Here is a 7,916-nt window from a genome sequence, read left to right on the forward strand (position 1 = left end):
TCTTAGTGGAAAAAAACAGAGGGTTCACTTAGATTTTCTTTGAAGTGGCTGATATGGAGAAGAAAAGATCGAGACGGGAGAACACACAGTACCCACGATGACGGTGTTGTGGAAGATCATCCATGATTTGGAGATTCTGGTGAAGAGGCTCAAAGCGAAGCAGGCCAAGGATGGGAGGATGAAGGGGGATAAACCTCAGTGTCTACTCCGACGCCGGCTGGTCCACAGAATTGGGACCCTCAAAATTCTGAAACCCTAAAAGTCCAAAACACATGAAGCTCTAACCGAAATAGTGCAGGATTTTTGGGATTAGTCACATTCCCCTGTTCTTCATCACAATCCACCGCCCCACCTCCACCCCTACAACCCACCTATCCTCTACAAAATTGTAAACCCACCTCTGACGTTAAGTTCACCAATGAGCAGATCAGTGCCATACTTGATGAGGGTAGTATTGTAAATTTAATTCTAATGATTTAGTATAAGGGTAAAATAGTCCTTTTACACCAATAACTAACACAGTTAGTGTAGAGGGGGTGATCTGAGTATTTTCAAATATGAGGGGGTGATCTGAGTATCAGCCCATTTTCAGGGGGTGTTTTGTAAATTTACCAAAAGAAAAACTTTAAAATAAAAAAAAAAAAAAAAAAAAAAAAAACCCGGCAACATTGTCAACCCTCATTGTGTCATATATTGAACTATCATGAAATTTTAATTTTTTTGTTCAATTCTAAGACTTTTAACGGATCTTGCTCATTTTAGGACAATTGTTGTCACGCCCCTATCCCAGACAAGGGATATAATATAATATAAAGGGTGACTAGGACGACGCGTGTCATCCCATTAAGCTACCAGGATCACTGACACAATGTCCCAATGCACAGTCATAACCAATATTAAAACCATATAATATCAGAATGCAGAAAGGGAATATTACATTCCAAAAGATCAATAGTTTTGCGGAAGCGTATAAAATCAAATAGTTACAAGATGTTCAAAGGCTAAATGATAAATACTGTAATTAATACCTTTCCCATGACCATCTAATAACTATCAACAAGGGTATAACAGTAAATATTTATACACGGGCTTTAAGCCCTAAAATAACAAAAGGGGAACAAGTCTCAAGTATCCTCACGCCGTAGGCGCAATCGTCACAAGGACACCCGTCGCCATGTTCCTCAAACACAGCTTCCGACTCCTCCGTACCGGCATCATGATCTAAAAAGAGTGTACACGAGGGGGTTAGCTCCACTGAGCCAGTGAGGGGATGGGGATGCACAAACACACAATTCACATAGTCCAATGATGCATGCACATGTTAATTCTATTTTTCCACCTATCACACAACTAAGTCAGAGGTATATGCTACTGTGATAACTCGAAAAACACCGTGGGTCATTTAACTTATCGCCACAATGAACCTCAATTGTCACCAGGGGGCTTACGCCAAACAATGCCACCAAAACATTCCAGTGGCAAACCCGAATAACCATTACTACCATGACTGGCCTCTCCCACCTCCACAAAATCTGGAGTTTTGATTACCCAACACCTAAACCCCTATTGGTAAAGGTCCTAGCATAAGGGTACAAAGTCCTAGCCGCAGATATACTACATGCAAGTCCTATCGTCCCGAGAGGTAATCCGGGTGCATCAACTTTTCATCTGGTTTAGCATCCGGGTATCAGCATGGCACGACGCATACAGTTCAATATGACATTCAATCAAAGGTATAATATATGTATTCTGGGGTTCCGGCACCGGCATTCACCGACACCGTAACCCAATAAAGAATAGAAAACAACAACAACATCATCATATCAATCATTTAATAAAGTATGCAAAATGCACAATCATGCTTAATAAAATATACTAATAGCATAGTACATATGAAATTAATAATAATAGCAAGCCCAAACAAATCAAACCCACTCATAATATGTGTTATGTCCTGAAGTTACAAGTTGTCGCCGCGATTAAGTAACATGACACAAGATGGGAACTTTAAACCTAAATAAAGAGTGAGAACAGGGTTAAATAAGTAAAGGGACGAATCCCCAAAAGGTCTCTCTTAATTCTTCTAAGTATAAGATTTCAGAGATAGGATGGTTTTATGGGTGGTCTCATGCCCAATTTTTTGAATCCACATGTAAATCCTAGCTAACCAGGGCTCGGGAAGGTCTCTCGCAAGTGTGGTTGTACAAGTGATTTGTCTCAGGAAATGAAATCGCACATAAATCCTAGCTTCAGGGGCCTTCTCTGAGGTGGTTGCAAGGGTGGTTTCTCGTAGGTCTTGAAACCATATGTAAAACCACATACTTGGACCGAAATTTGAAAGGTTTCTCACCAGGGGTTCCTTTCCCAAGGGGTTTAAAGGTAAGGGGGCTTCAAGGAAGCTTCTTCCTAGGTCCATAGGATTCTAAGACCTCATTAGGTCCATATATCCCAAAGGATTCAAGAGGGAAACCAAGGAGAACCTAATCTATAGCTCAAATAGGGTAGAAACCCTAGGTTCCTCAAATAGAATGAGACTGAGAGCTTTAGAGCAAGCCATGGAGTGAAATAACTCCACAATAACCAAAGCTTAAGAGTTCCAATCGATCTTTGGGTTTCAAGACAAACCCTAGACCGAATCTCCCATTTCCCAAACCCCAAAACCCAAAATAGAAGAAGAGAGATAGGATTTAATGGCTTACCTAACCTCCAAGATAGGAGAGCTCCAAGTTTATGGCTCCAAGAGGTGGGGTCTCAAGCCTCCAACCAAGCTTCTCCACCTTCTTCCTCCTTTTCTCCTTCCTCTTTCTCTCCTCCACGATTTAGGTTAGATGGGAGAAGTAATGAGGAATGAATGCTCTCTCCCCTTTAGACTTATTTGTAGAAAGTGGGCCTTGGGTCTTTTAAGTCAAATGGGTCAAGAGATAAATGGGTCGACCCATGGTTTTATTTGGGAATTAGGAATGGAATAACCCATCCTTGGGTCAAATAGAGTTAAATGGGCCACCCAAGTTAAATGGGTCACCTAAGTTGGATGGGTCATTAAGCCAAATGGGTTATTTAAGCTAAATAGATCGATCCATAGATTCTAAATAGGAAAGAAGTTTATTAAAGGGGTGGGGTCCACATAATATGGGGCCATAAGTCCCTCACCCGATTCCCAAGGTGAATGGGATCCACAAATAAAATATTTCCTACACAAATAAAATAGCCCGGGCGGTTCAAACCTTGACCCACACTTCGAGGACATCGGGTGGAATGATAAATAAATACATTAAAGGCTAGAACTTACTTGTCTAATTGTCATGGTTTGTCACCCATGACCCCGAATAGTTTCCTCCACAGGCGCCTGTATTGTGGTCAACAATTTTGTAGTTGGATTTGACCACCAGCGAGGATAACTTACCAAGATACGTGGCAGCGGTAACTACTTGTCACGAGAAAGAAATAATAATTAATTATAATCCCGGGTGTGGGTGTAACAATTGTGGTTGAGGTGTTGAGCTCTCTCTCTCTTTCAATTGATATTAAAGATGCCAATTTGACAAATAAAGAGCGAATCCATGGCTGTTGGGCTGCTGCAACATTATTGCGAGTTTGGTGGACCAAGAAAGAGAAAAGAGGGACGATCTTGCCATGTTTTGCCCTCAGCTTGTGGTTTTCAACGGTTGCTAGAGTAGCCAAAGGAGGTAGAGAGATAGAGGAGGGGGATTCCAATCGATTCGGATTGTACCTTCAGTTGATGGAGAAAATCACTTGCCATTGTTACTACCAGAACACTCAGTTGTCTTTCATATGGAGCATAGAAATAGAAGGGATCCCAATCAGTACACCTCCTTCAAGTAGGTTAGAGATTGCACCTCTGTCAAACGGGTCAGTGAGAGAGAGAGAGAGGTGGAGGGCAATTGCAGCCTGATGGGAATGCCCGGATGATGAGCAAGACCAAGGACAAGGAAGAAGAGGAGCAGCTGGTGTTGGAGTAGAGCAAGCTGTGTGTAGACTGGAGAGTGCGTGTTAGGGCTAACGAGAAATTCCTAAATTACCCTCTGAACTGGGATTGTTACCTTGGGACCAAGGTTCTTGTAAATTTACATATTTAGACACACTACAAAATTGACACATAGTTTTCCAAGGACAAAATATGTATGGTTACAAACAGACGCACCCTTTAAAAAACACATACGCGTTTAAAACTCTTACCAAAAAAACGCGTTTAAAATAAAGGGGTTTGCCGTTTACCCTTTTCCCATATAATACACAATCAAATGGCAAACAACATTTTAAATAGTAAAAAACACCAACAACATTTTAAATGCATTTTTGCTAACAAAGTGCTGAACCGGTTGCATTCAACGAATCAATTCTTTCCAATCCAGATCGATGAAAAATCCTATATGCCTAGCATATGCCAATTCTCAGGTCAATCCAATTCGGGCAGAATCTACCGGGCCGATTTGGATCTGAAATCCAGGATTTTAAACCCTAATTGTATTACCAAATCAAATCAGGTTGAACTAATAACTCTAAAGGGTACCAATTTAGAGAATGGTTCGGGTTCTCCCACAAGAAATCCACATGGTGTCTAACACTCGTAGTGCTTAGTGGAAGATCAATTGACTCCCAAGTGTGTTAAGCTATTATTGATTCTAGTTCACTCTTAATAACTTCTTTACAAAATACAACCTCTGGAGATGTATTCACCCCTTCATAAGTAAGCCCCCTTTGACAAAATAAATATTCATGTCATTAATATTCAATTCTTAATTAAATGTTTTTACTCGGCTCATAGTCCTTTATATATAGTTTACTTAATGCGAGAAGATAAATTAATCGATGAAATTAAGAAATGGTATGTTTGAGATAAAATAGGAAATTTAAGGGGTAATTGGGGTAAATAAATGGTTCATAAATGGTTAAATGTATCAGTCCTTAAACGTGTTAGGCTCGGTCGGTCCATCCCCTTGCATCGTGAACTAATCAATTAAGTGATGGATTTCAACTAAGGAGGAGTAAAAGACAACAGAAATAAACAAACTTGAAAAATGACATGAATATTTATTTTGTCAAAGGAGGCTTACTTATAAAGGGATGAATACATCTCCAGAGGTTGTATTTTGTAAAGAAGTTATTAAGAGTGAACTAGAATCAATAATAGCTTATCACACTTGGGAGTCAATTGATCTTCCACAAAACACTACAGTGTTAGACACCAAGTGGATTTCGCGTGGGAGAACCCGAACCATTCTCTAAATTGGTACCCTTTAGAGTTATTGGTTCAACCTAGTTTGATTTGGTAATACAATTAGGGTCTAAAATCCTGGATTTGAGATCCAAATCGGCCTGGTTGATTCTGCCCGGATTTGATCAACATGAGAATCGGCATATGCTAGGCATATAGGAATTTTCATCGATCCGGATTAGAAAGAATTGATTCGTTGAATGTAACCGGTTCAGCACTTTGTTAGCAAAAACGCGTTGGTGTTTTTTACCATTTAAAATACTATTTGCCATTTGATTGCGTATTATACGGGAAAAGGGCAAACGACAGAACCCTCCATTCTAAATGCATTTTTTTAGTAAGAGTTTTAAACGCGTATGTGTTTTTTAAAAGGCAAAAATGGAATTTAGTTTTTACAAAAAACCTCCAAATCACAAAACCCCCAAAATCGATTATCTTCCCCTTCGGTCTTCCACCCTTCCCACTCTGCGCCTTTTCCTTCAACTCATCCCCAAATCGAAAGTCTCAAGGCAAGATTGCAAGAATCGTTGAAACATTGCGGCTCAAGGTGATTTGTGGTTGGTAAGTAACCCTCTCGCGCTCCGATAGTCCTCGCTTCTTCTTTTCCTTCTACAAGATACTCTACTCTTTTCTTATCGCACATGGTGGGCAAAAAATTATAGCATTTTTCTACAGCGGTCCACTGTGCTCACGTCTTTAATGTGTGTGTGTGTTGTCTTTCTTGCTTCTTCCTTGTGCTCAACAACTTGCAAAAGGAAAAGAGTTAGTTGAAGCTTGAGGATAGTTTCATGATTTAGATGCTAAAACTAATCAATATTAAACTCTAATTTCTGAATCAGTTTGTTAGAAGGAAGTACAAATGTTTAGATATCACAGTCCTAATATAACCTTGAATCCTTATTTATTGTAAAAATGTCTTTTCCCTGAAATCACAGCTTTAACATAACTTGAGGATGATTATCATTGTAAATGTTATTCAGATTCATTTTGGTGGAGAATATTATTTCCTCTTCAAAAAGAAGCTTGGTACATTTGATGTTTGAAATTTATGTTATGCCAACCGTTGGCCCAAGATCTGTGAACATTATGAAACTGCATAACTCAACTTGATTAACTAAAAAGTTGTTTCAAGATATTATGAGAAGATTTTTAAATAATGATTTTGTCCCACCCTTTTTCTTTTTTTGTTTTTCTTATGACAGATCAGCCATCACTAAGGATTCTGATCAAACGGGATGCATCCTTCAATTGGTGAAGCGCTGCTAAGGAAAGATTGAAAAGAAAGGTGTTGCAAATACAGATGGTGTAAGGATATCAACTTGTCTGACATGCATTGATTGAGGCTTCACATAGTTGTTTTAGTGCATGTTAGATAATTGGAATAAAAAGGAAAAGGACAGAAAAATGGCCTGAGTCGAACGAAGTCGTTCTATCCTTAAGACAGTATTTGCACCCTTCTATTCCTGCAAAGGGTTGCAGCAAACTTGCCTCCCAAGATAAATCAGGTGGACTGTTACTGGTTGCAAGTGCAAAGTGTGCCATCAAAACGCCACATTATGCCTCACGCACGCGCACGCGTACGCACTCAGACGGTCACCGTCCTTGCCCGCAAGTGCAACATACAATCTCTTCTAAGCATAACATGTGATAATAACAACCACTAACACATATACACCCAATGAACTTTCCTTTCATAGCCGATGTGGGACTAAAAATCCCACATTAATATTTTGAAAATTCTAACAATGCACTTTCGAGATTATGGAAAAAATAGTGCATACAGTCCGTATTGTATTCGCCGATGTGTTCCAGACATCCACAAAAAAAATTCATCGCTATTGAATGCGTACAGACACTTGTCTATCTTTAAATCAGAAGGAATATTCTCAGTACTGTACTTCTTAATCAGATTGAATTTTGCTTGTACTAGCTTCAGGCTTCTTGTGTTGATTTGGAGGAAACTTACATTTAAACATTTAAAGTAGTCATAAAGTTCATGCTCAAAAGGTTACATGGGTTAATTAAAGAATGATCTGACAGTTGATCTTCAACAAGATAAATTGCCTTTCACTGGTACTCTTTTTTATGATTTGCTATGGAAATGATAAATTTGTTTTAATTAAAGCTTAGAAGGAAATATGCATAAAAAATGTGCATACTTTAGCTGATTCTTGATTCTGCATATAGACTTTAGTAAGTCTTACTGAATAAACTGTAAGGATGCATTATTATGTGCTTCAAGTACTATTTTCTAATTATGAGAGTAGATACAAGTTGGGATATTGGAATACGTATAGAGATATTAATCTATACTTATACAATAAACATTGAGAATCGGTAACTTGAATCAAATCATTTAAACTTGGATAATCCACATTGGTGACCATTGACCATCCCTCTCTTCCTTACCAACCTCTCTCACCTCCCCCATCCCTATTTTTTTACATATCTTCTATTCTTTCTCTGTTTATTTCACACACGGTCAGATACATTCTCTACATGTGCATTTGCACGTGTGTGTTTACTAGTATATATATATATATAAAGGTTTATGAGATTGATATCTCTAGCTTAGCATGTTTATATAAGGATGTATTATACTTGAACTTTTGATGTAGAGTTTCTATCATTTTTAGCCCCAAATATTTTAAAATATTGGCTCCCGATCATAATTTATGGG

The sequence above is a fragment of the Telopea speciosissima genome, chromosome 5 (genome assembly GCF_018873765.1).
Source record: "Telopea speciosissima isolate NSW1024214 ecotype Mountain lineage chromosome 5, Tspe_v1, whole genome shotgun sequence".
NCBI classification, from domain to species: Eukaryota; Viridiplantae; Streptophyta; class Magnoliopsida; order Proteales; family Proteaceae; genus Telopea; species Telopea speciosissima.